General features: G+C 30.7%; 14 non-coding genes across 14 annotated transcripts; all 14 read left to right on the plus strand.

Annotated features, from left to right (window-relative positions):
* Window positions 1-634: 634 nt before the first annotated feature.
* On the plus strand, window positions 635-707 carry TRNAR-UCG (transfer RNA arginine (anticodon UCG)). The gene has a single exon. It is a non-coding gene; the product is annotated as a tRNA-Arg (tRNA).
* Window positions 708-4,469: 3,762 nt separating this feature from the next.
* On the plus strand, window positions 4,470-4,542 carry TRNAR-UCG (transfer RNA arginine (anticodon UCG)). The gene has a single exon. It is a non-coding gene; the product is annotated as a tRNA-Arg (tRNA).
* An 886-nt stretch (window positions 4,543-5,428) lies between these two features.
* Window positions 5,429-5,501, plus strand: TRNAR-UCG (transfer RNA arginine (anticodon UCG)). Its single transcript has one exon. It is a non-coding gene; the product is annotated as a tRNA-Arg (tRNA).
* A 2,803-nt stretch (window positions 5,502-8,304) lies between these two features.
* TRNAR-UCG (transfer RNA arginine (anticodon UCG)) lies at window positions 8,305-8,377 on the plus strand. The gene has a single exon. It is a non-coding gene; the product is annotated as a tRNA-Arg (tRNA).
* A 1,844-nt stretch (window positions 8,378-10,221) lies between these two features.
* On the plus strand, window positions 10,222-10,294 carry TRNAR-UCG (transfer RNA arginine (anticodon UCG)). The gene has a single exon. It is a non-coding gene; the product is annotated as a tRNA-Arg (tRNA).
* Window positions 10,295-11,179: 885 nt separating this feature from the next.
* On the plus strand, window positions 11,180-11,252 carry TRNAR-UCG (transfer RNA arginine (anticodon UCG)). The gene has a single exon. It is a non-coding gene; the product is annotated as a tRNA-Arg (tRNA).
* A 1,842-nt stretch (window positions 11,253-13,094) lies between these two features.
* On the plus strand, window positions 13,095-13,167 carry TRNAR-UCG (transfer RNA arginine (anticodon UCG)). Its single transcript has one exon. It is a non-coding gene; the product is annotated as a tRNA-Arg (tRNA).
* Window positions 13,168-15,013: 1,846 nt separating this feature from the next.
* TRNAR-UCG (transfer RNA arginine (anticodon UCG)) lies at window positions 15,014-15,086 on the plus strand. The gene has a single exon. It is a non-coding gene; the product is annotated as a tRNA-Arg (tRNA).
* Window positions 15,087-15,972: 886 nt separating this feature from the next.
* Window positions 15,973-16,045, plus strand: TRNAR-UCG (transfer RNA arginine (anticodon UCG)). The gene has a single exon. It is a non-coding gene; the product is annotated as a tRNA-Arg (tRNA).
* A 2,794-nt stretch (window positions 16,046-18,839) lies between these two features.
* On the plus strand, window positions 18,840-18,912 carry TRNAR-UCG (transfer RNA arginine (anticodon UCG)). The gene has a single exon. It is a non-coding gene; the product is annotated as a tRNA-Arg (tRNA).
* Window positions 18,913-20,756: 1,844 nt separating this feature from the next.
* Window positions 20,757-20,829, plus strand: TRNAR-UCG (transfer RNA arginine (anticodon UCG)). Its single transcript has one exon. It is a non-coding gene; the product is annotated as a tRNA-Arg (tRNA).
* An 885-nt stretch (window positions 20,830-21,714) lies between these two features.
* Window positions 21,715-21,787, plus strand: TRNAR-UCG (transfer RNA arginine (anticodon UCG)). The gene has a single exon. It is a non-coding gene; the product is annotated as a tRNA-Arg (tRNA).
* Window positions 21,788-23,631: 1,844 nt separating this feature from the next.
* Window positions 23,632-23,704, plus strand: TRNAR-UCG (transfer RNA arginine (anticodon UCG)). The gene has a single exon. It is a non-coding gene; the product is annotated as a tRNA-Arg (tRNA).
* Window positions 23,705-24,590: 886 nt separating this feature from the next.
* On the plus strand, window positions 24,591-24,663 carry TRNAR-UCG (transfer RNA arginine (anticodon UCG)). The gene has a single exon. It is a non-coding gene; the product is annotated as a tRNA-Arg (tRNA).
* Window positions 24,664-27,291: the final 2,628 nt, after the last annotated feature.

Consider the following 27,291-nt stretch of genomic DNA (forward strand, 5'->3'; position numbering starts at 1 on the left):
AATCTTTGACCAAATTGATACAATAAAGGATATTACATATCTGCATATAAAAATTATATCTCACATGTTTAAAATGAATCATTGAAATCCGAACATCCATAGTCCAATGAGAAATTGCTATTAAGCCTACATCCCTAATATTTTCATAAAACTTAAAAAACCTTTAGGAAAATGTCAGTGTTTATCTGTTAACTTGTTTGATTTTGGTAATCTGTGTTGCAAAGCAATTCATTGACCAAATTGATACTATAATGGTTATTTGCATATCTGCATATAAAAAATACATCTCACATGTTTAGAAGGAATCAGTGAAATCAGAACAGCCATAGCTCAATGAGAAATTGCTCTAATGCCTACATCCCTAAATCTTTTTATAAAACTTTATAGCATGCCTATAGAAAAGTTAAGTTATTTCTCAGCTAAGTTAAGGATTTTACAAAATCTAGGCTATGTGAAAGGTATACTTTGTAATGTTCACTCAACATAAATCACTAAAATATGTTGGATTTCATTTTGTAATTCATATGCAAGTTTTTCCAAAACATATATCTAGAAAAAACTTCTAAATTTTGAATGTTATACTTGAGGTTACTTTTACCACACCTTCCACAGGTTCGACAACTTCTATAAAGATGACCGCGTGGCCTAATGGATAAGGCGTCTGACTTCGGATCAGAAGATTGAGGGGTCGAGTCCCTTCGTGGTCGAGTCTTTCATTTTGTCACAATTTGCAATCTTCAAACTCTGCATGAATTCAATGGATGACCATGTTGTAAAGAATGTACATTTCTAAATGTAATTCCCATAGGAAAATAAATACAACATAAACAATGATGTGCATGATGTACACATAGTTATAGTTTTTTTAGGTTTTTGGTGCATAGTAAAAGGTATCCTTTTGGAAAAGGTAAGTATTTACCTGTTAACTTGTTCAATTTTGGTAATCTGTGTTGGAAAAAAATCTTTGACCAAATTGATACAATAAAGGATATTACATATCTGCATATAAAAATTATTTCTCACATGTTTAAAATGAATCATTGAAATCCGAACATCCATAGTCCAATGAGAAATTGCTATAAAGCCTACATCCCTAATATTTTCATAAAACTTAAAAAACCTTTAGGAAAATGTCAGTGTTTACCTGTTAACTTGTTTGATTTTGGTAATCTGTGTTGCAAAGCAATTCATTGACCAAATTGATACTATAATGGTTATTTGCATATCTGCATATAAAAAATACATCTCACATGTTTAGAAGGAATCAGTGAAATCAGAACAGCCATAGCTCAATGAGAAATTGCTCTAATGCCTACATCCCTAAATCTTTTTATAAAACTTTATAGCATGCCTATAGAATAGTTAAGTTATTTCTCAGCTAAGTTAAGGATTTTACAAAATCTAGGCTATGTGAAAGGTATACTTTGTAATGTTCACTCAACATAAATCACTAAAATATGTTGGATTTCATTTTGTAATTCATATGCAAGTTTTTCCAAAACATATATCTAGAAAAAACTTCTAAATTTTGAATGTTATACTTGAGGTTACTTTTACCACACCTTCCACAGGTTCGACAACTTCTATATAGATGACCGCATGGCCTAATGGATAAGGCGTCTGACTTCGGATCTGAAGATTGAGGGTTTGAGTCCCTTCGTGGTCGAGTCTTTCATTTTGTCACAATTTGAAATCTTCAAACTCTAGATGAATTCAATGGATGACAATGTTGTAAAGAATGTACATTTCTAAATGTAATTCCCATAGGAAAATAAATACAACATAAACAATGATGTGCATGATGTACACATAGTTATAGTTTTTTTAGGTTTTTGGTGCATAGTAAAAGGTATCCTTTTGGAAAAGGTAAGTATTTACCTGTTAACTTATTCAATTTTGGTAATCTGTGTTGGAAAAAAATCTTTGACCAAATTGATACAATAAAGGATATTGCATATCTGCATATAAAAATTATATCTCACATGTTTAAAATGAATCATTGAAATCCGAACATCCATAGTCCAATGAGAAATTGCTATAAAGCCTACATCCCTAATATTTTCATAAAACTTAAAAAACCTTTAGGAAAATGTAAGTGTTTACCTGTTAACTTGTTTGATTTTGGTAATCTGTGTTGCAAAGCAGTTCTTTGACCAAATTGATACTATAATGGTTATTTGCATATCTGCATATAAAAAATACATCTCACATGTTTAGAAGGAATCAGTGAAATCAGAACACCCATAGTTCAATGAGAAATTGCTCTAATGCCTACATCCCTAATCTTTTTATAAAACTTTATAGCATGCCTATAGAAAAGTTAAGTTATTTCTCAGCTAAGTTAAGGATTTTACAAAATCTAGGCTATGTGAAAGGTATACTTTGTAATGTTCACTCAACATAAATCACTAAAATATGTTGGATTTCATTTTGTAATTCATATGCAAGTTTTTCCAAAACATACCTCTAGAAAAAGCTTCTAAATTTTGAATGTTATACTTGAGGTTACTATTACCACACCTTCCACAGGTTTGACAATTTCAACATAGATGACAGCGTGGCATAATGGATGAGGCGTCTGACTTCTGATCAGAAGATTGAGGGTTCGTATCACTTCGTGGTCAAGTTATTCTTTTTGTCACTATTTGAAATCTTAAAACTCTGCATGAATTCAATGGATGACAATGTTTTAAAGAATGTACATTTCTAAATGTAATTCCCATAGGAAAATAAATACAACGTAAACAATGATGTGCATGATGTACACATAGTTATAGGTTTTTTAGGTTTTTGGTGCATAGTAAAAGGTATCCTTTTGGAAAATGTAAGTATTTACCTGTTAACTTGTTCAATTTTGGTAATCTGTGTTGGAAAAAAATCTTTGACCAAATTGATACAATAAAGGATATTTGCATATCTGCATATAAAAATTATATCTCACATGTTTAAAATGAATCATTGAAATCCAAACATCCATAGTCCAATGAGAAATTGCTATAAAGCCTACATCCCTAATATATTCATAAAACTTAAAAAACCTTTAGGAAAATGTCAGTGTTTACCTGTTAACTTGTTTGATTTTGGTAATCTGTGTTGCAAAACAATTCTTTGACCAAATTGATACTATAATGGTTATTTGCATATCTGCATATAAAAAATACATCTCACATGTTTAGAAGGAATCAGTGAAATCAGAACATCCATAGCTCAATGAGAAATTGCTCTTATGCCTACATCCCTAATCTTTTTATAAAACTTTATAGCATGCCTATAGAAAAGTTAAGTTATTTCTCAGCTAAGTTAAGGATTTTACAAAATCTAGGCTATGTGAAAGGTATACTTTGCAATGTTCACTCAACATAAATCACTAAAATATGTTGGATTTCATTTTGTAATTCATAAGCAAGTTTTTCCAAAACATATATCTAGAAAAAACTTCTAAATTTTGAATGTTATACTTAAGGTTACTATTACCACACCTTCCACAGGTTTGACAATTTCAACATAGATGACAGCGTGGCATAATGGATGAGGCGTCTGACTTCTGATCAGAAGATTGAGGGTTCGTGTCACTTCGTGGTCAAGTTATTCTTTTTGTCACTATTTCAAATCTTCAAACTCTGCATGAATTCAATGGATGACAATGTTTTAAAGAATGTACATTTCTAAATGTAATTCCCATAGGAAAATAAATACAACGTAAACAATGATGTGCATGATGTACACATAGTTATAGGTTTTTTATGTTTTTGGTGCATAGTAAAAGGTATCCTTTTGGAAAATGTAAGTATTTACCTGTTAACTTGTTCAATTTTGGTAATCTGTGTTGGAAAAAAATCTTTGACCAAATTGATACAATAAAGGATATTTGCATATCTGCATATAAAAATTATATCTCACATGTTTAAAATGAATCATTGAAATCCAAACATCCATAGTCCAATGAGAAATTGCTATAAAGCCTACATCCCTAATATTTTCATAAAACTTAAAAAACCTTTAGGAAAATGTCAGTGTTTACCTGTTAACTTGTTTGATTTTGGTAATCTGTGTTGCAAAACAATTCTTTGACCAAATTGATACTATAATGGTTATTTGCATATCTGCATATAAAAAATACATCTCACATGTTTAGAAGGAATCAGTGAAATCAGAACATCCATAGCTCAATGAGAAATTGCTCTTATGCCTACATCCCTAATCTTTTTATAAAACTTTATAGCATGCCTATAGAAAAGTTAAGTTATTTCTCAACTAAGTTAAGGATTTTACAAAATCTAGGCTATGTGAAAGGTATACTTTGTAATGTTCACTCAACATAAATCACTAAAATATGTTGGATTTCATTTTGTAATTCATAAGCAAGTTTTTCCAAAACATATATCTAGAAAAAACTTCTAAATTTTGAATGTTATACTTAAGGTTACTATTACCACACCTTCCACAGGTTCAACAACTTCTATAAAGATGACTGCGTGGCCTAATGGATAAGGCATCTGACTTCGGATCAGAAGATTGAGGGTTCGAGTCCCTTCGTGGTCGAGTCTTTCATTTTGTCACAATTTGAAATCTTCAAACTCTGCATGAATTCAATGGATGACAATGTTGTAAAGAATGTACATTTCTAAATGTAATTACCATAGGAAAATAAATACAACATAAACAATGATGTGCATGATGTACACATAGTTATAGTTTTTTTAGGTTTTTGGTGCATAGTAAAAGGTATCCTTTTGGAAAATGTAAGTATTTACCTGTTAACTTGTTCAATTTTGGTAATCTGTGTTGGAATAAAATCTTTGACCAAATTGATACAATAAAGGATATTACATATCTGCATATAAAAATTATATCTCACATGTTTAAAATGAATCATTGAAATCCGAACATCCATAGTCCAATGAGAAATTGCTATTAAGCCTACATCCCTAATATTTTCATAAAACTTAAAAAACCTTTAGGAAAATGTCAGTGTTTATCTGTTAACTTGTTTGATTTTGGTAATCTGTGTTGCAAAGCAATTCATTGACCAAATTGATACTATAATGGTTATTTGCATATCTGCATATAAAAAATACATCTCACATGTTTAGAAGGAATCAGTGAAAACAGAACAGCCATAGCTCAATGAGAAATTGCTCTAATGCCTACATCCCTAAATCTTTTTATAAAACTTTATAGCATGCCTATAGAAAAGTTAAGTTATTTCTCAGCTAAGTTAAGGATTTTACAAAATCTAGGCTATGTGAAAGGTATACTTTGTAATGTTCACTCAACATAAATCACTAAAATATGTTGGATTTCATTTTGTAATTCATATGCAAGTTTTTCCAAAACATATATCTAGAAAAAACTTCTAAATTTTGAATGTTATACTTGAGGTTACTTTTACCACACCTTCCACAGGTTCGACAACTTCTATAAAGATGACCGCGTGGCCTAATGGATAAGGCATCTGACTTCGGATCAGACGATTGAGGGGTCGAGTCCCTTCGTGGTCGAGTCTTTCATTTTGTCACAATTTGCAATCTTCAAACTCTGCATGAATTCAATGGATGACCATGTTGTAAAGAATGTACATTTCTAAATGTAATTCCCATAGGAAAATAAATACAACATAAACAATGATGTGCATGATGTACACATAGTTATAGTTTTTTTAGGTTTTTGGTGCATAGTAAAAGGTATCCTTTTGGAAAAGGTAAGTATTTACCTGTTAACTTGTTCAATTTTGGTAATCTGTGTTGGAAAAAAATCTTTGACCAAATTGATACAATAAAGGATATTACATATCTGCATATAAAAATTATTTCTCACATGTTTAAAATGAATCATTGAAATCCGAACATCCATAGTCCAATGAGAAATTGCTATAAAGCCTACATCCCTAATATTTTCATAAAACTTAAAAAACCTTTAGGAAAATGTCAGTGTTTACCTGTTAACTTGTTTGATTTTGGTAATCTGTGTTGCAAAGCAATTCATTGACCAAATTGATACTATAATGGTTATTTGCATATCTGCATATAAAAAATACATCTCACATGTTTAGAAGGAATCAGTGAAATCAGAACAGCCATAGCTCAATGAGAAATTGCTCTAATGCCTACATCCCTAAATCTTTTTATAAAACTTTATAGCATGCCTATAGAAAAGTTAAGTTATTTCTCAGCTAAGTTAAGGATTTTACAAAATCTAGGCTATGTGAAAGGTATACTTTGTAATGTTCACTCAACATAAATCACTAAAATATGTTGGATTTCATTTTGTAATTCATATGCAAGTTTTTCCAAAACATATATCTAGAAAAAACTTCTAAATTTTGAATGTTATACTTGAGGTTACTTTTACCACACCTTCCACAGGTTCGACAACTTCTATATAGATGACCGCATGGCCTAATGGATAAGGCGTCTGACTTCGGATCTGAAGATTGAGGGTTTGAGTCCCTTCGTGGTCGAGTCTTTCATTTTGTCACAATTTGAAATCTTCAAACTCTAGATGAATTCAATGGATGACAATGTTGTAAAGAATGTACATTTCTAAATGTAATTCCCATAGGAAAATAAATACAACATAAACAATGATGTGCATGATGTACACATAGTTATAGTTTTTTTAGGTTTTTGGTGCATAGTAAAAGGTATCCTTTTGGAAAAGGTAAGTATTTACCTGTTAACTTGTTCAATTTTGGTAATCTGTGTTGGAAAAAAATCTTTGACCAAATTGATACAATAAAGGATATTGCATATCTGCATATAAAAATTATATCTCACATGTTTAAAATGAATCATTGAAATCCGAACATCCATAGTCCAATGAGAAATTGCTATAAAGCCTACATCCCTAATATTTTCATAAAACTTAAAAAACCTTTAGGAAAATGTAAGTGTTTACCTGTTAACTTGTTTGATTTTGGTAATCTGTGTTGCAAAGCAGTTCTTTGACCAAATTGATACTATAATGGTTATTTGCATATCTGCATATAAAAAATACATCTCACATGTTTAGAAGGAATCAGTGAAATCAGAACACCCATAGTTCAATGAGAAATTGCTCTAATGCCTACATCCCTAATCTTTTTATAAAACTTTATAGCATGCCTATAGAAAAGTTAAGTTATTTCTCAGCTAAGTTAAGGATTTTACAAAATCTAGGCTATGTGAAAGGTATACTTTGTAATGTTCACTCAACATAAATCACTAAAATATGTTGGATTTCATTTTGTAATTCATATGCAAGTTTTTCCAAAACATACCTCTAGAAAAAGCTTCTAAATTTTGAATGTTATACTTGAGGTTACTATTACCACACCTTCCACAGGTTTGACAATTTCAACATAGATGACAGCGTGGCATAATGGATGAGGCGTCTGACTTCTGATCAGAAGATTGAGGGTTCGTGTCACTTCGTGGTCAAGTTATTCTTTTTGTCACTATTTGAAATCTTCAAACTCTGCATGAATTCAATGGATGACAATGTTTTAAAGAATGTACATTTCTAAATGTAATTCCCATAGGAAAATAAATACAACGTAAACAATGATGTGCATGATGTACACATAGTTATAGTTTTTTTAGGTTTTTGGTGCATAGTAAAAGGTATCCTTTTGGAAAATGTAAGTATTTACCTGTTAACTTGTTCAATTTTGGTAATCTGTGTTGGAAAAAAATCTTTGACCAAATTGATACAATAAAGGATATTTGCATATCTGCATATAAAAATTATATCTCACATGTTTAAAATGAATCATTGAAATCCAAACATCCATAGTCCAATGAGAAATTGCTATAAAGCCTACATCCCTAATATTTTCATAAAACTTAAAAAACCTTTAGGAAAATGTCAGTGTTTACCTGTTAACTTGTTTGATTTTGGTAATCTGTGTTGCAAAGCAATTCTTTGACCAAATTGATACTATAATGGTTATTTGCATATCTGCATATAAAAAATACATCTCACATGTTTAGAAGGAATCAGTGAAATCAGAACATCCATAGCTCAATGAGAAATTGCTCTTATGCCTACATCCCTAATCTTTTTATAAAACTTTATAGCATGCCTATAGAAAAGTTAAGTTATTTCTCAGCTAAGTTAAGGATTTTACAAAATCTAGGCTATGTGAAAGGTATACTTTGCAATGTTCACTCAACATAAATCACTAAAATATGTTGGATTTCATTTTGTAATTCATAAGCAAGTTTTTCCAAAACATATATCTAGAAAAAACTTCTAAATTTTGAATGTTATACTTAAGGTTACTATTACCACACCTTCCACAGGTTCAACAACTTCTATAAAGATGACTGCGTGGCCTAATGGATAAGGCATCTGACTTCGGATCAGAAGATTGAGGGTTCGAGTCCCTTCGTGGTCGAGTCTTTCATTTTGTCACAATTTGAAATCTTCAAACTCTGCATGAATTCAATGGATGACAATGTTGTAAAGAATGTACATTTCTAAATGTAATTCCCATAGGAAAATAAATACAACATAAACAATGATGTGCATGATGTACACATAGTTATAGTTTTTTTAGGTTTTTGGTGCATAGTAAAAGGTATCCTTTTGGAAAAGGTAAGTATTTACCTGTTAACTTGTTCAATTTTGGTAATCTGTGTTGGAAAAAAATCTTTGACCAAATTGATACAATAAAGGATATTGCATATCTGCATATAAAAATTATATCTCACATGTTTAAAATGAATCATTGAAATCCGAACATCCATAGTCCAATGAGAAATTGCTATAAAGCCTACATCCCTAATATTTTCATAAAACTTAAAAAACCTTTAGGAAAATGTAAGTGTTTACCTGTTAACTTGTTTGATTTTGGTAATCTGTGTTGCAAAGCAGTTCTTTGACCAAATTGATACTATAATGGTTATTTGCATATCTGCATATAAAAAATACATCTCACATGTTTAGAAGGAATCAGTGAAATCAGAACACCCATAGTTCAATGAGAAATTGCTCTAATGCCTACATCCCTAATCTTTGTATAAAACTTTATAGCATGCCTATAGAAAAGTTAAGTTATTTCTCAGCTAAGTTAAGGATTTTACAAAATCTAGGCTATGTGAAAGGTATACTTTGTAATGTTCACTCAACATAAATCACTAAAATATGTTGGATTTCATTTTGTAATTCATATGCAAGTTTTTCCAAAACATACCTCTAGAAAAAGCTTCTAAATTTTGAATGTTATACTTGAGGTTACTATTACCACACCTTCCACAGGTTCGACAATTTCGACATAGATGACAGCGTGGCATAATGGATGAGGCATCTGACTTCTGATCAGAAGATTGAGGGTTTGTGTCCCTTCATGGTCAAGTCATTCTTTTTGTCACTATTTGAAATCTTCAAACTCTGCATGAATTCAATGGATGATAATGTTGTACAGAATGTACATTTCTAAATGTAATTCCCATAGGAAAATAAATACAACATAAACAATGATGTGCATGATGTACACATAGTTATAGGTTTTTTAGGTTTTTGGTGCATAGTAAAAGGTATCGTTTTGGAAAATGTAAGTATTTACCTGTTAACTTGTTCAATTTTGGTAATCTGTGTTGGAAAAAAATCTTTGACCAAATTGATACAATAAAGGATATTTGCAAATCTGCATATAAAAATTATATCTCACATGTTTAAAATGAATCATTGAAATCCGAACATCCATAGTCCAATGAGAAATTGCTATAAAGCCTACATCCCTAATATTTTCATAATTCTTAAAAAACCTTTAGGAAAAAGTCAGTGTTTACCTGTTAACTTGTTTGATTTTGGTAATCTGTGTTGCAAAGCAATTCTTTGACCAAATTGATACTATAATGGTTATTTGCATATCTGCATATAAAAAATACATCTCACATGTTTAGAAGGAATCAGTGAAATCAGAACAGCCATAGCTCAATGAGAAATTGCTCTAATGCCTACATCCCTAATCTTTTTATAAAACTTTATAGCATGCCTATAGAAAAGTTAAGTTATTTCTCAGCTAAGTTAAGGATTTTACAAAATCTAGGCTATGTGAAAGGTATACTTTGTAATGTTCACTCAACATAAATCACTAAAATATGTTGGATTTCATTTTGTAATTCATATGCAAGTTTTTCCAAAACATATATCTAGAAAAAACTTCTAAATTTTGAATGTTATACTTGAGGTTACTTTTACCACACCTTCCACAGGTTCGACAACTTCTATAAAGATGACCGCGTGGCCTAATGGATAAGGCGTCTGACTTCGGATCAGAAGATTGAGGGTTTGAGTCCCTTCGTGGTCGAGTCTTTCATTTTGTCACAATTTGAAATCTTCAAACTCTGCATGAATTCAATGGATGACAATGTTGTAAAGAATGTACATTTCTAAATGTAATTCCCATAGGAAAATAAATACAACATAAACAATGATGTGCATGATGTACACATAGTTATAGTTTTTTTAGGTTTTTGGTGCATAGTAAAAGGTATCCTTTTGGAAAAGGTAAGTATTTACCTGTTAACTTGTTCAATTTTGGTAATCTGTGTTGGAATAAAATCTTTGACCAAATTGATACAATAAAGGATATTACATATCTGCATATAAAAATTATATCTCACATGTTTAAAATGAATCATTGAAATCCAAACATCCATAGTCCAATGAGAAATTGCTATAAAGCCTACATCCCTAATATTTTCATAAAACTTAAAAAACCTTTAGGAAAATGTCAGTGTTTACCTGTTAACTTGTTTGATTTTGGTAATCTGTGTTGCAAAACAATTCTTTGACCAAATTGATACTATAATGGTTATTTGCATATCTGCATATAAAAAATACATCTCACATGTTTAGAAGGAATCAGTGAAATCAGAACATCCATAGCTCAATGAGAAATTGCTCTTATGCCTACATCCCTAATCTTTTTATAAAACTTTATAGCATGCCTATAGAAAAGTTAAGTTATTTCTCAGCTAAGTTAAGGATTTTACAAAATCTAGGCTATGTGAAAGGTATACTTTGCAATGTTCACTCAACATAAATCACTAAAATGTGTTGGATTTCATTTTGTAATTCATAAGCAAGTTTTTCCAAAACATATATCTAGAAAAAACTTCTAAATTTTGAATGTTATACTTAAGGTTACTATTACCACACCTTCCACAGGTTCAACAACTTCTATAAAGATGACTGCGTGGCCTAATGGATAAGGCATCTGACTTCGGATCAGAAGATTGAGGGTTCGAGTCCCTTCGTGGTCGAGTCTTTCATTTTGTCACAATTTGAAATCTTCAAACTCTGCATGAATTCAATGGATGACAATGTTGTAAAGAATGTACATTTCTAAATGTAATTCCCATAGGAAAATAAATACAACATAAACAATGATGTGCATGATGTACACATAGTTATAGTTTTTTTAGGTTTTTGGTGCATAGTAAAAGGTATCCTTTTGGAAAAGGTAAGTATTTACCTGTTAACTTGTTCAATTTTGGTAATCTGTGTTGGAAAAAAATCTTTGACCAAATTGATACAATAAAGGATATTGCATATCTGCATATAAAAATTATATCTCACATGTTTAAAATGAATCATTGAAATCCGAACATCCATAGTCCAATGAGAAATTGCTATAAAGCCTACATCCCTAATATTTTCATAAAACTTAAAAAACCTTTAGGAAAATGTAAGTGTTTACCTGTTAACTTGTTTGATTTTGGTAATCTGTGTTGCAAAGCAGTTCTTTGACCAAATTGATACTATAATGGTTATTTGCATATCTGCATATAAAAAATACATCTCACATGTTTAGAAGGAATCAGTGAAATCAGAACACCCATAGTTCAATGAGAAATTGCTCTAATGCCTACATCCCTAATCTTTGTATAAAACTTTATAGCATGCCTATAGAAAAGTTAAGTTATTTCTCAGCTAAGTTAAGGATTTTACAAAATCTAGGCTATGTGAAAGGTATACTTTGTAATGTTCACTCAACATAAATCACTAAAATATGTTGGATTTCATTTTGTAATTCATATGCAAGTTTTTCCAAAACATACCTCTAGAAAAAGCTTCTAAATTTTGAATGTTATACTTGAGGTTACTATTACCACACCTTCCACAGGTTCGACAATTTCGACATAGATGACAGCGTGGCATAATGGATGAGGCATCTGACTTCTGATCAGAAGATTGAGGGTTTGTGTCCCTTCATGGTCAAGTCATTCTTTTTGTCACTATTTGAAATCTTCAAACTCTGCATGAATTCAATGGATGACAATGTTGTACAGAATGTACATTTCTAAATGTAATTCCCATAGGAAAATAAATACAACATAAACAATGATGTGCATGATGTACACATAGTTATAGGTTTTTTAGGTTTTTGGTGCATAGTAAAAGGTATCGTTTTGGAAAATGTAAGTATTTACCTGTTAACTTGTTCAATTTTGGTAATCTGTGTTGGAAAAAAATCTTTGACCAAATTGATACAATAAAGGATATTTGCAAATCTGCATATAAAAATTATCTCACATGTTTAAAATGAATCATTGAAATCCGAACATCCATAGTCCAATGAGAAATTGCTATAAAGCCTACATCCCTAATATTTTCATAATTCTTAAAAAACCTTTAGGAAAAAGTCAGTGTTTACCTGTTAACTTGTTTGATTTTGGTAATCTGTGTTGCAAAGCAATTCTTTGACCAAATTGATACTATAATGGTTATTTGCATATCTGCATATAAAAAATACATCTCACATGTTTAGAAGGAATCAGTGAAATCAGAACAGCCATAGCTCAATGAGAAATTGCTCTAATGCCTACATCCCTAATCTTTTTATAAAACTTTATAGCATGCCTATAGAAAAGTTAAGTTATTTCTCAGCTAAGTTAAGGATTTTACAAAATCTAGGCTATGTGAAAGGTATACTTTGTAATGTTCACTCAACATAAATCACTAAAATATGTTGGATTTCATTTTGTAATTCATATGCAAGTTTTTCCAAAACATATATCTAGAAAAAACTTCTAAATTTTGAATGTTATACTTGAGGTTACTTTTACCACACCTTCCACAGGTTCGACAACTTCTATAAAGATGACCGCGTGGCCTAATGGATAAGGCGTCTGACTTCGGATCAGAAGATTGAGGGTTTGAGTCCCTTCGTGGTTGAGTCTTTCATTTTGTCACAATTTGAAATCTTCAAACTCTGCATGAATTCAATGGATGACAATGTTGTAAAGAATGTACATTTCTAAATGTAATTCCCATAGGAAAATAAATACAACATAAACAATGATGTGCATGATGTACACATAGTTATAGTTTTTTTAGGTTTTTGGTGCATAGTAAAAGGTATCCTTTTGGAAAAGGTAAGTATTTACCTGTTAACTTGTTCAATTTTGGTAATCTGTGTTGGAATAAAATCTTTGACCAAATTGATACAATAAAGGATATTACATATCTGCATATAAAAATTATATCTCACATGTTTAAAATGAATCATTGAAATCCGAACATCCATAGTCCAATGAGAAATTGCTATTAAGCCTATATCCCTAATATTTTCATAAAACTTAAAAAACCTTTAGGAAAATGTCAGTGTTTATCTGTTAACTTGTTTGATTTTGGTAATCTGTGTTGCAAAGCAGTTCTTTGACCAAATTGATACTATAATGGTTATTTGCATATCTGCATATAAAAAAAATACATCTCACATGTTTAGAAGGAATCAGTGAAATCAGAACACCCATAGTTCAATGAGAAATTGCTCTAATGCCTACATCCCTAATCTTTGTATAAAACTTTATAGCATGCCTATAGAAAAGTTAAGTTATTTCTCAGCTAAGTTAAGGATTTTACAAAATCTAGGCTATGTGAAAGGTATACTTTGTAATGTTCACTCAACATAAATCACTAAAATATGTTGGATTTCATTTTGTAATTCATATGCAAGTTTTTCCAAAACATACCTCTAGAAAAAGCTTCTAAATTTTGAATGTTATACTTGAGGTTACTATTACCACACCTTCCACAGGTTCGACAATTTCGACATAGATGACAGCGTGGCATAATGGATGAGGCATCTGACTTCTGATCAGAAGATTGAGGGTTTGTGTCCCTTCATGGTCAAGTCATTCTTTTTGTCACTATTTGAAATCTTCAAACTCTGCATGAATTCAATGGATGACAATGTTGTACAGAATGTACATTTCTAAATGTAATTCCCATAGGAAAATAAATACAACATAAACAATGATGTGCATGATGTACACATAGTTATAGGTTTTTTAGGTTTTTGGTGCATAGTAAAAGGTATCGTTTTGGAAAATGTAAGTATTTACCTGTTAACTTGTTCAATTTTGGTAATCTGTGTTGGAAAAAAATCTTTGACCAAATTGATACAATAAAGGATATTTGCAAATCTGCATATAAAAATTATATCTCACATGTTTAAAATGAATCATTGAAATCCGAACATCCATAGTCCAATGAGAAATTGCTATAAAGCCTACATCCCTAATATTTTCATAATTCTTAAAAAACCTTTAGGAAAAAGTCAGTGTTTACCTGTTAACTTGTTTGATTTTGGTAATCTGTGTTGCAAAGCAATTCTTTGACCAAATTGATACTATAATGGTTATTTGCATATCTGCATATAAAAAATACATCTCACATGTTTAGAAGGAATCAGTGAAATCAGAACAGCCATAGCTCAATGAGAAATTGCTCTAATGCCTACATCCCTAATCTTTTTATAAAACTTTATAGCATGCCTATAGAAAAGTTAAGTTATTTCTCAGCTAAGTTAAGGATTTTACAAAATCTAGGCTATGTGAAAGGTATACTTTGTAATGTTCACTCAACATAAATCACTAAAATATGTTGGATTTCATTTTGTAATTCATATGCAAGTTTTTCCAAAACATATATCTAGAAAAAACTTCTAAATTTTGAATGTTATACTTGAGGTTACTTTTACCACACCTTCCACAGGTTCGACAACTTCTATAAAGATGACCGCGTGGCCTAATGGATAAGGCGTCTGACTTCGGATCAGAAGATTGAGGGTTTGAGTCCCTTCGTGGTTGAGTCTTTCATTTTGTCACAATTTGAAATCTTCAAACTCTGCATGAATTCAATGGATGACAATGTTGTAAAGAATGTACATTTCTAAATGTAATTCCCATAGGAAAATAAATACAACATAAACAATGATGTGCATGATGTACACATAGTTATAGTTTTTTTAGGTTTTTGGTGCATAGTAAAAGGTATCCTTTTGGAAAAGGTAAGTATTTACCTGTTAACTTGTTCAATTTTGGTAATCTGTGTTGGAATAAAATCTTTGACCAAATTGATACAATAAAGGATATTACATATCTGCATATAAAAATTATATCTCACATGTTTAAAATGAATCATTGAAATCCGAACATCCATAGTCCAATGAGAAATTGCTATTAAGCCTATATCCCTAATATTTTCATAAAACTTAAAAAACCTTTAGGAAAATGTCAGTGTTTATCTGTTAACTTGTTTGATTTTGGTAATCTGTGTTGCAAAGCAATTCATTGACCAAATTGATACTATAATGGTTATTTGCATATCTGCATATAAAAAATACATCTCACATGTTTAGAAGGAATCAGTGAAATCAGAACAGCCATAGCTCAATGAGAAATTGCTCTAATGCCTACATCCCTAAATCTTTTTATAAAACTTTATAGCATGCCTATAGAAAAATTAAGTTATTTCTCAGCTAAGTTAAGGATTTTACAAAATCTAGGCTATGTGAAAGGTATACTTTGTAATGTTCACTCAACATAAATCACTAAAATATGTTGGATTTCATTTTGTAATTCATATGCAAGTTTTTCCAAAACATATATCTAGAAAAAACTTCTAAATTTTGAATGTTATACTTGAGGTTACTTTTACCACACCTTCCACAGGTTCGACAACTTCTATAAAGATGACCGCGTGGCCTAATGGATAAGGCGTCTGACTTCGGATCAGAAGATTGAGGGGTCGAGTCCCTTCGTGGTCGAGTCTTTCATTTTGTCACAATTTGCAATCTTCAAACTCTGCATGAATTCAATGGATGACCATGTTGTAAAGAATGTACATTTCTAAATGAAATTCCCATAGGAAAATAAATACAACATAAACAATGATGTGCATGATGTACACATAGTTATAGTTTTTTTAGGTTTTTGGTGCATAGTAAAAGGTATCCTTTTGGAAAAGGTAAGTATTTACCTGTTAACTTGTTCAATTTTGGTAATCTGTGTTGGAAAAAAATCTTTGACCAAATTGATACAATAAAGGATATTACATATCTGCATATAAAAATTATTTCTCACATGTTTAAAATGAATCATTGAAATCCGAACATCCATAGTCCAATGAGAAATTGCTATAAAGCCTACATCCCTAATATTTTCATAAAACTTAAAAAACCTTTAGGAAAATGTCAGTGTTTACCTGTTAACTTGTTTGATTTTGGTAATCTGTGTTGCAAAGCAATTCATTGACCAAATTGATACTATAATGGTTATTTGCATATCTGCATATAAAAAATACATCTCACATGTTTAGAAGGAATCAGTGAAATCAGAACAGCCATAGCTCAATGAGAAATTGCTCTAATGCCTACATCCCTAAATCTTTTTATAAAACTTTATAGCATGCCTATAGAAAAGTTAAGTTATTTCTCAGCTAAGTTAAGGATTTTACAAAATCTAGGCTATGTGAAAGGTATACTTTGTAATGTTCACTCAACATAAATCACTAAAATATGTTGGATTTCATTTTGTAATTCATATGCAAGTTTTTCCAAAACATATATCTAGAAAAAACTTCTAAATTTTGAATGTTATACTTGAGGTTACTTTTACCACACCTTCCACAGGTTCGACAACTTCTATATAGATGACCGCATGGCCTAATGGATAAGGCGTCTGACTTCGGATCTGAAGATTGAGGGTTTGAGTCCCTTCGTGGTCAAGTCTTTCATTTTGTCACAATTTGAAATCTTCAAACTCTAGATGAATTCAATGGATGACAATGTTGTAAAGAATGTACATTTCTAAATGTAATTCCCATAGGAAAATAAATACAACATAAACAATGATGTGCATGATGTACACATAGTTATAGTTTTTTTAGGTTTTTGGTGCATAGTAAAAGGTATCCTTTTGGAAAAGGTAAGTATTTACCTGTTAACTTGTTCAATTTTGGTAATCTGTGTTGGAAAAAAATCTTTGACCAAATTGATACAATAAAGGATATTGCATATAAAAATTATATCTCACATGTTTAAAATGAATCATTGAAATCCGAACATCCATAGTCCAATGAGAAATTGCTATAAAGCCTACATCCCTAATATTTTCATAAAACTTAAAAAACCTTTAGGAAAATGTAAGTGTTTACCTGTTAACTTGTTTGATTTTGGTAATCTGTGTTGCAAAGCAGTTCTTTGACCAAATTGATACTATAATGGTTATTTGCATATCTGCATATAAAAAATACATCTCACATGTTTAGAAGGAATCAGTGAAATCAGAACACCCATAGTTCAATGAGAAATTGCTCTAATGCCTACATCCCTAATCTTTTTATAAAACTTTATAGCATGCCTATAGAAAAGTTAAGTTATTTCTCAGCTAAGTTAAGGATTTTACAAAATCTAGGCTATGTGAAAGGTATACTTTGTAATGTTCACTCAACATAAATCACTAAAATATGTTGGATTTCATTTTGTAATTCATATGCAAGTTTTTCCAAAACATACCTCTAGAAAAAGCTTCTAAATTTTGAATGTTATACTTGAGGTTACTATTACCACACCTTCCACAGGTTTGACAATTTCAACATAGATGACAGCGTGGCATAATGGAAGAGGCGTCTGACTTCTGATCAGAAGATTGAGGGTTCGTGTCACTTCGTGGTCAAGTTATTCTTTTTGTCACTATTTGAAATCTTCAAACTCTGCATGAATTCAATGGATGACAATGTTTTAAAGAATGTACATTTCTAAATGTAATTCCCATAGGAAAATAAATACAACGTAAACAATGATGTGCATGATGTACACATAGTTATAGTTTTTTAGGTTTTTGGTGCATAGTAAAAGGTATCCTTTTGGAAAATGTAAGTATTTACCTGTTAACTTGTTCAATTTTGGTAATCTGTGTTGGAAAAAAATCTTTGACCAAATTGATACAATAAAGGATATTTGCATATCTGCATATAAAAATTATATCTCACATGTTTAAAATGAATCATTGAAATCCAAACTTCCATAGTCCAATGAGAAATTGCTATAAAGCCTACATCCCTAATATTTTCATAAAACTTAAAAAACCTTTAGGAAAATGTCAGTGTTTACCTGTTAACTTGTTTGATTTTGGTAATCTGTGTTGCAAAACAATTCTTTGACCAAATTGATACTATAATGGTTATTTGCATATCTGCATATAAAAAATACATCTCACATGTTTAGAAGGAATCAGTGAAATCAGAACATCCATAGCTCAATGAGAAATTGCTCTTATGCCTACATCCCTAATCTTTTTATAAAACTTTATAGCATGCCTATAGAAAAGTTAAGTTATTTCTCAGCTAAGTTAAGGATTTTACAAAATCTAGGCTATGTGAAAGGTATACTTTGCAATGTTCACTCAACATAAATCACTAAAATATGTTGGATTTCATTTTGTAATTCATAAGCAAGTTTTTCCAAAACATATATCTAGAAAAAACTTCTAAATTTTGAATGTTATACTTAAGGTTACTATTACCACACCTTCCACAGGTTCAACAACTTCTATAAAGATGACTGCGTGGCCTAATGGATAAGGCATCTGACTTCGGATCAGAAGATTGAGGGTTCGAGTCCCTTCGTGGTCGAGTCTTTCATTTTGTCACAATTTGAAATCTTCAAACTCTGCATGAATTCAATGGATGACAATGTTGTAAAGAATGTACATTTCTAAATGTAATTCCCATAGGAAAATAAATACAACATAAACAATGATGTGCATGATGTACACATAGTTATAGTTTTTTTAGGTTTTTGGTGCATAGTAAAAGGTATCCTTTTGGAAAAGGTAAGTATTTACCTGTTAACTTGTTCAATTTTGGTAATCTGTGTTGGAAAAAAATCTTTGACCAAATTGATACAATAAAGGATATTGCATATCTGCATATAAAAATTATATCTCACATGTTTAAAATGAATCATTGAAATCCGAACATCCATAGTCCAATGAGAAATTGCTATAAAGCCTACATCCCTAATATTTTCATAAAACTTAAAAAACCTTTAGGAAAATGTAAGTGTTTACCTGTTAACTTGTTTGATTTTGGTAATCTGTGTTGCAAAGCAGTTCTTTGACCAAATTGATACTATAATGGTTATTTGCATATCTGCATATAAAAAATACATCTCACATGTTTAGAAGGAATCAGTGAAATCAGAACACCCATAGTTCAATGAGAAATTGCTCTAATGCCTACATCCCTAATCTTTGTATAAAACTTTATAGCATGCCTATAGAAAAGTTAAGTTATTTCTCAGCTAAGTTAAGGATTTTACAAAATCTAGGCTATGTGAAAGGTATACTTTGTAATGTTCACTCAACATAAATCACTAAAATATGTTGGATTTCATTTTGTAATTCATATGCAAGTTTTTCCAAAACATACCTCTAGAAAAAGCTTCTAAATTTTGAATGTTATACTTGAGGTTACTATTACCACACCTTCCACAGGTTCGACAATTTCGACATAGATGACAGCGTGGCATAATGGATGAGGCATCTGACTTCTGATCAGAAGATTGAGGGTTTGTGTCCCTTCATGGTCAAGTCATTCTTTTTGTCACTATTTGAAATCTTCAAACTCTGCATGAATTCAATGGATGATAATGTTGTACAGAATGTACATTTCTAAATGTAATTCCCATAGGAAAATAAATACAACATAAACAATGATGTGCATGATGTACACATAGTTATAGGTTTTTTAGGTTTTTGGTGCATAGTAAAAGGTATCGTTTTGGAAAATGTAAGTATTTACCTGTTAACTTGTTCAATTTTGGTAATCTGTGTTGGAAAAAAATCTTTGACCAAATTGATACAATAAAGGATATTTGCAAATCTGCATATAAAAATTATATCTCACATGTTTAAAATGAATCATTGAAATCCGAACATCCATAGTCCAATGAGAAATTGCTATAAAGCCTACATCCCTAATATTTTCATAATTCTTAAAAAACCTTTAGGAAAAAGTCAGTGTTTACCTGTTAACTTGTTTGATTTTGGTAATCTGTGTTGCAAAGCAATTCTTTGACCAAATTGATACTATAATGGTTATTTGCATATCTGCATATAAAAAATACATCTCACATGTTTAGAAGGAATCAGTGAAATCAGAACAGCCATAGCTCAATGAGAAATTGCTCTAATGCCTACATCCCTAATCTTTTTATAAAACTTTATAGCATGCCTATAGAAAAGTTAAGTTATTTCTCAGCTAAGTTAAGGATTTTACAAAATCTAGGCTATGTGAAAGGTATACTTTGTAATGTTCACTCAACATAAATCACTAAAATATGTTGGATTTCATTTTGTAATTCATATGCAAGTTTTTCCAAAACATATATCTAGAAAAAACTTCTAAATTTTGAATGTTATACTTGAGGTTACTTTTACCACACCTTCCACAGGTTCGACAACTTCTATAAAGATGACCGCGTGGCCTAATGGATAAGGCGTCTGACTTCGGATCAGAAGATTGAGGGTTTGAGTCCCTTCATGGTCGAGTCTTTCATTTTGTCACAATTTGAAATCTTCAAACTCTGCATGAATTCAATGGATGACAATGTTGTAAAGAATGTACATTTCTAAATGTAATTCCCATAGGAAAATAAATACAACATAAACAATGATGTGCATGATGTACACATAGTTATAGTTTTTTTAGGTTTTTGGTGCATAGTAAAAGGTATCCTTTTGGAAAAGGTAAGTATTTACCTGTTAACTTGTTCAATTTTGGTAATCTGTGTTGGAATAAAATCTTTGACCAAATTGATACAATAAAGGATATTACATATCTGCATATAAAAATTATATCTCACATGTTTAAAATGAATCATTGAAATCCAAACATCCATAGTCCAATGAGAAATTGCTATAAAGCCTACATCCCTAATATTTTCATAAAACTTAAAAAACCTTTAGGAAAATGTCAGTGTTTACCTGTTAACTTGTTTGATTTTGGTAATCTGTGTTGCAAAACAATTCTTTGACCAAATTGATACTATAATGGTTATTTGCATATCTGCATATAAAAAATACATCTCACATGTTTAGAAGGAATCAGTGAAATCAGAACATCCATAGCTCAATGAGAAATTGCTCTTATGCCTACATCCCTAATCTTTTTATAAAACTTTATAGCATGCCTATAGAAAAGTTAAGTTATTTCTCAGCTAAGTTAAGGATTTTACAAAATCTAGGCTATGTGAAAGGTATACTTTGCAATGTTCACTCAACATAAATCACTAAAATGTGTTGGATTTCATTTTGTAATTCATAAGCAAGTTTTTCCAAAACATATATCTAGAAAAAACTTCTAAATTTTGAATGTTATACTTAAGGTTACTATTACCACACCTTCCACAGGTTCAACAACTTCTATAAAGATGACTGCGTGGCCTAATGGATAAGGCATCTGACTTCGGATCAGAAGATTGAGGGTTCGAGTCCCTTCGTGGTCGAGTCTTTCATTTTGTCACAATTTGAAATCTTCAAACTCTGCATGAATTCAATGGATGACAATGTTGTAAAGAATGTACATTTCTAAATGTAATTCCCATAGGAAAATAAATACAACATAAACAATGATGTGCATGATGTACACATAGTTATAGTTTTTTTAGGTTTTTGGTGCATAGTAAAAGGTATCCTTTTGGAAAAGGTAAGTATTTACCTGTTAACTTGTTCAATTTTGGTAATCTGTGTTGGAAAAAAATCTTTGACCAAATTGATACAATAAAGGATATTGCATATCTGCATATAAAAATTATATCTCACATGTTTAAAATGAATCATTGAAATCCGAACATCCATAGTCCAATGAGAAATTGCTATAAAGCCTACATCCCTAATATTTTCATAAAACTTAAAAAACCTTTAGGAAAATGTAAGTGTTTACCTGTTAACTTGTTTGATTTTGGTAATCTGTGTTGCAAAGCAGTTCTTTGACCAAATTGATACTATAATGGTTATTTGCATATCTGCATATAAAAAATACATCTCACATGTTTAGAAGGAATCAGTGAAATCAGAACACCCATAGTTCAATGAGAAATTGCTCTAATGCCTACATCCCTAATCTTTGTATAAAACTTTATAGCATGCCTATAGAAAAGTTAAGTTATTTCTCAGCTAAGTTAAGGATTTTACAAAATCTAGGCTATGTGAAAGGTATACTTTGTAATGTTCACTCAACATAAATCACTAAAATATGTTGGATTTCATTTTGTAATTCATATGCAAGTTTTTCCAAAACATACCTCTAGAAAAAGCTTCTAAATTTTGAATGTTATACTTGAGGTTACTATTACCACACCTTCCACAGGTTCGACAATTTCGACATAGATGACAGCGTGGCATAATGGATGAGGCATCTGACTTCTGATCAGAAGATTGAGGGTTTGTGTCCCTTCATGGTCAAGTCATTCTTTTTGTCACTATTTGAAATCTTCAAACTCTGCATGAATTCAATGGATGACAATGTTGTACAGAATGTACATTTCTAAATGTAATTCCCATAGGAAAATAAATACAACATAAACAATGATGTGCATGATGTACACATAGTTATAGGTTTTTTAGGTTTTTGGTGCATAGTAAAAGGTATCGTTTTGGAAAATGTAAGTATTTACCTGTTAACTTGTTCAATTTTGGTAATCTGTGTTGGAAAAAAATCTTTGACCAAATTGATACAATAAAGGATATTTGCAAATCTGCATATAAAAATTATATCTCACATGTTTAAAATGAATCATTGAAATCCGAACATCCATAGTCCAATGAGAAATTGCTATAAAGCCTACATCCCTAATATTTTCATAATTCTTAAAAAACCTTTAGGAAAAAGTCAGTGTTTACCTGTTAACTTGTTTGATTTTGGTAATCTGTGTTGCAAAGCAATTCTTTGACCATATTGATACTATAATGGTTATTTGCATATCTGCATATAAAAAATACATCTCACATGTTTAGAAGGAATCAGTGAAATCAGAACAGCCATAGCTCAATGAGAAATTGCTCTAATGCCTACATCCCTAATCTTTTTATAAAACTTTATAGCATGCCTATAGAAAAGTTAAGTTATTTCTCAGCTAAGTTAAGGATTTTACAAAATCTAGGCTATGTGAAAGGTATACTTTGTAATGTTCACTCAACATAAATCACTAAAATATGTTGGATTTCATTTTGTAATTCATATGCAAGTTTTTCCAAAACATATATCTAGAAAAAACTTCTAAATTTTGAATGTTATACTTGAGGTTACTTTTACCACACCTTCCACAGGTTCGACAACTTCTATAAAGATGACCGCGTGGCCTAATGGATAAGGCGTCTGACTTCGGATCAGAAGATTGAGGGTTTGAGTCCCTTCGTGGTTGAGTCTTTCATTTTGTCACAATTTGAAATCTTCAAACTCTGCATGAATTCAATGGATGACAATGTTGTAAAGAATGTACATTTCTAAATGTAATTCCCATAGGAAAATAAATACAACATAAACAATGATGTGCATGATGTACACATAGTTATAGTTTTTTTAGGTTTTTGGTGCATAGTAAAAGGTATCCTTTTGGAAAAGGTAAGTATTTACCTGTTAACTTGTTCAATTTTGGTAATCTGTGTTGGAATAAAATCTTTGACCAAATTGATACAATAAAGGATATTACATATCTGCATATAAAAATTATATCTCACATGTTTAAAATGAATCATTGAAATCCGAACATCCATAGTCCAATGAGAAATTGCTATTAAGCCTATATCCCTAATATTTTCATAAAACTTAAAAAACCTTTAGGAAAATGTCAGTGTTTATCTGTTAACTTGTTTGATTTTGGTAATCTGTGTTGCAAAGCAATTCATTGACCAAATTGATACTATAATGGTTATTTGCATATCTGCATATAAAAAATACATCTCACATGTTTAGAAGGAATCAGTGAAATCAGAACAGCCATAGCTCAATGAGAAATTGCTCTAATGCCTACATCCCTAAATCTTTTTATAAAACTTTATAGCATGCCTATAGAAAAGTTAAGTTATTTCTCAGCTAAGTTAAGGATTTTACAAAATCTAGGCTATGTGAAAGGTATACTTTGTAATGTTCACTCAACATAAATCACTAAAATATGTTGGATTTCATTTTGTAATTCATATGCAAGTTTTTCCAAAACATATATCTAGAAAAAACTTCTAAATTTTGAATGTTATACTTGAGGTTACTTTTACCACACCTTCCACAGGTTCGACAACTTCTATAAAGATGACCGCGTGGCCTAATGGATAAGGCGTCTGACTTCGGATCAGAAGATTGAGGGGTCGAGTCCCTTCGTGGTCGAGTCTTTCATTTTGTCACAATTTGCAATCTTCAAACTCTGCATGAATTCAATGGATGACCATGTTGTAAAGAATGTACATTTCTAAATGAAATTCCCATAGGAAAATAAATACAACATAAACAATGATGTGCATGATGTACACATAGTTATAGTTTTTTTAGGTTTTTGGTGCATAGTAAAAGGTATCCTTTTGGAAAAGGTAAGTATTTACCTGTTAACTTGTTCAATTTTGGTAATCTGTGTTGGAAAAAAATCTTTGACCAAATTGATACAATAAAGGATATTACATATCTGCATATAAAAATTATTTCTCACATGTTTAAAATGAATCATTGAAATCCGAACATCCATAGTCCAATGAGAAATTGCTATAAAGCCTACATCCCTAATATTTTCATAAAACTTAAAAAACCTTTAGGAAAATGTCAGTGTTTACCTGTTAACTTGTTTGATTTTGGTAATCTGTGTTGCAAAGCAATTCATTGACCAAATTGATACTATAATGGTTATTTGCATATCTGCATATAAAAAATACATCTCACATGTTTAGAAGGAATCAGTGAAATCAGAACAGCCATAGCTCAATGAGAAATTGCTCTAATGCCTACATCCCTAAATCTTTTTATAAAACTTTATAGCATGCCTATAGAAAAGTTAAGTTATTTCTCAGCTAAGTTAAGGATTTTACAAAATCTAGGCTATGTGAAAGGTATACTTTGTAATGTTCACTCAACATAAATCACTAAAATATGTTGGATTTCATTTTGTAATTCATATGCAAGTTTTTCCAAAACATATATCTAGAAAAAACTTCTAAATTTTGAATGTTATACTTGAGGTTACTTTTACCACACCTTCCACAGGTTCGACAACTTCTATATAGATGACCGCATGGCCTAATGGATAAGGCATCTGACTTCGGATCTGAAGATTGAGGGTTTGAGTCCCTTCGTGGTCGAGTCTTTCATTTTGTCACAATTTGAAATCTTCAAACTCTAGATGAATTCAATGGATGACAATGTTGTAAAGAATGTACATTTCTAAATGTAATTCCCATAGGAAAATAAATACAACATAAACAATGATGTGCATGATGTACACATAGTTATAGTTTTTTTAGGTTTTTGGTGCATAGTAAAAGGTATCCTTTTGGAAAAGGTAAGTATTTACCTGTTAACTTGTTCAATTTTGGTAATCTGTGTTGGAAAAAAATCTTTGACCAAATTGATACAATAAAGGATATTGCATATAAAAATTATATCTCACATGTTTAAAATGAATCATTGAAATCCGAACATCCATAGTCCAATGAGAAATTGCTATAAAGCCTACATCCCTAATATTTTCATAAAACTTAAAAAACCTTTAGGAAAATGTAAGTGTTTACCTGTTAACTTGTTTGATTTTGGTAATCTGTGTTGCAAAGCAGTTCTTTGACCAAATTGATACTATAATGGTTATTTGCATATCTGCATATAAAAAATACATCTCACATGTTTAGAAGGAATCAGTGAAATCAGAACACCCATAGTTCAATGAGAAATTGCTCTAATGCCTACATCCCTAATCTTTTTATAAAACTTTATAGCATGCCTATAGAAAAGTTAAGTTATTTCTCAGCTAAGTTAAGGATTTTACAAAATCTAGGCTATGTGAAAGGTATACTTTGTAATGTTCACTCAACATAAATCACTAAAATATGTTGGATTTCATTTTGTAATTCATATGCAAGTTTTTCCAAAACATACCTCTAGAAAAAGCTTCTAAATTTTGAATGTTATACTTGAGGTTACTATTACCACACCTTCCACAGGTTTGACAATTTCAACATAGATGACAGCGTGGCATAATGGATGAGGCGTCTGACTTCTGATCAGAAGATTGAGGGTTCGTGTCACTTCGTGGTCAAGTTATTCTTTTTGTCACTATTTGAAATCTTCAAACTCTGCATGAATTCAATGGATGACAATGTTTTAAAGAATGTACATTTCTAAATGTAATTCCCATAGGAAAATAAATACAACGTAAACAATGATGTGCATGATGTACACATAGTTATAGTTTTTTAGGTTTTTGGTGCATAGTAAAAGGTATCCTTTTGGAAAATGTAAGTATTTACCTGTTAACTTGTTCAATTTTGGTAATCTGTGTTGGAAAAAAATCTTTGACCAAATTGATACAATAAAGGATATTTGCATATCTGCATATAAAAATTATATCTCACATGTTTAAAATGAATCATTGAAATCCAAACATCCATAGTCCAATGAGAAATTGCTATAAAGCCTACATCCCTAATATTTTCATAAAACTTAAAAAACCTTTAGGAAAATGTCAGTGTTTACCTGTTAACTTGTTTGATTTTGGTAATCTGTGTTGCAAAACAATTCTTTGACCAAATTGATACTATAATGGTTATTTGCATATCTGCATATAAAAAATACATCTCACATGTTTAGAAGGAATCAGTGAAATCAGAACATCCATAGCTCAATGAGAAATTGCTCTTATGCCTACATCCCTAATCTTTTTATAAAACTTTATAGCATGCCTATAGAAAAGTTAAGTTATTTCTCAGCTAAGTTAAGGATTTTACAAAATCTAGGCTATGTGAAAGGTATACTTTG

Source organism: Taudactylus pleione, unplaced genomic scaffold, assembly GCF_031769625.1.
Source record: "Taudactylus pleione unplaced genomic scaffold, aTauple2 ptg000612l, whole genome shotgun sequence".
In the NCBI taxonomy this organism is placed as follows: Eukaryota; Metazoa; Chordata; class Amphibia; order Anura; family Myobatrachidae; genus Taudactylus; species Taudactylus pleione.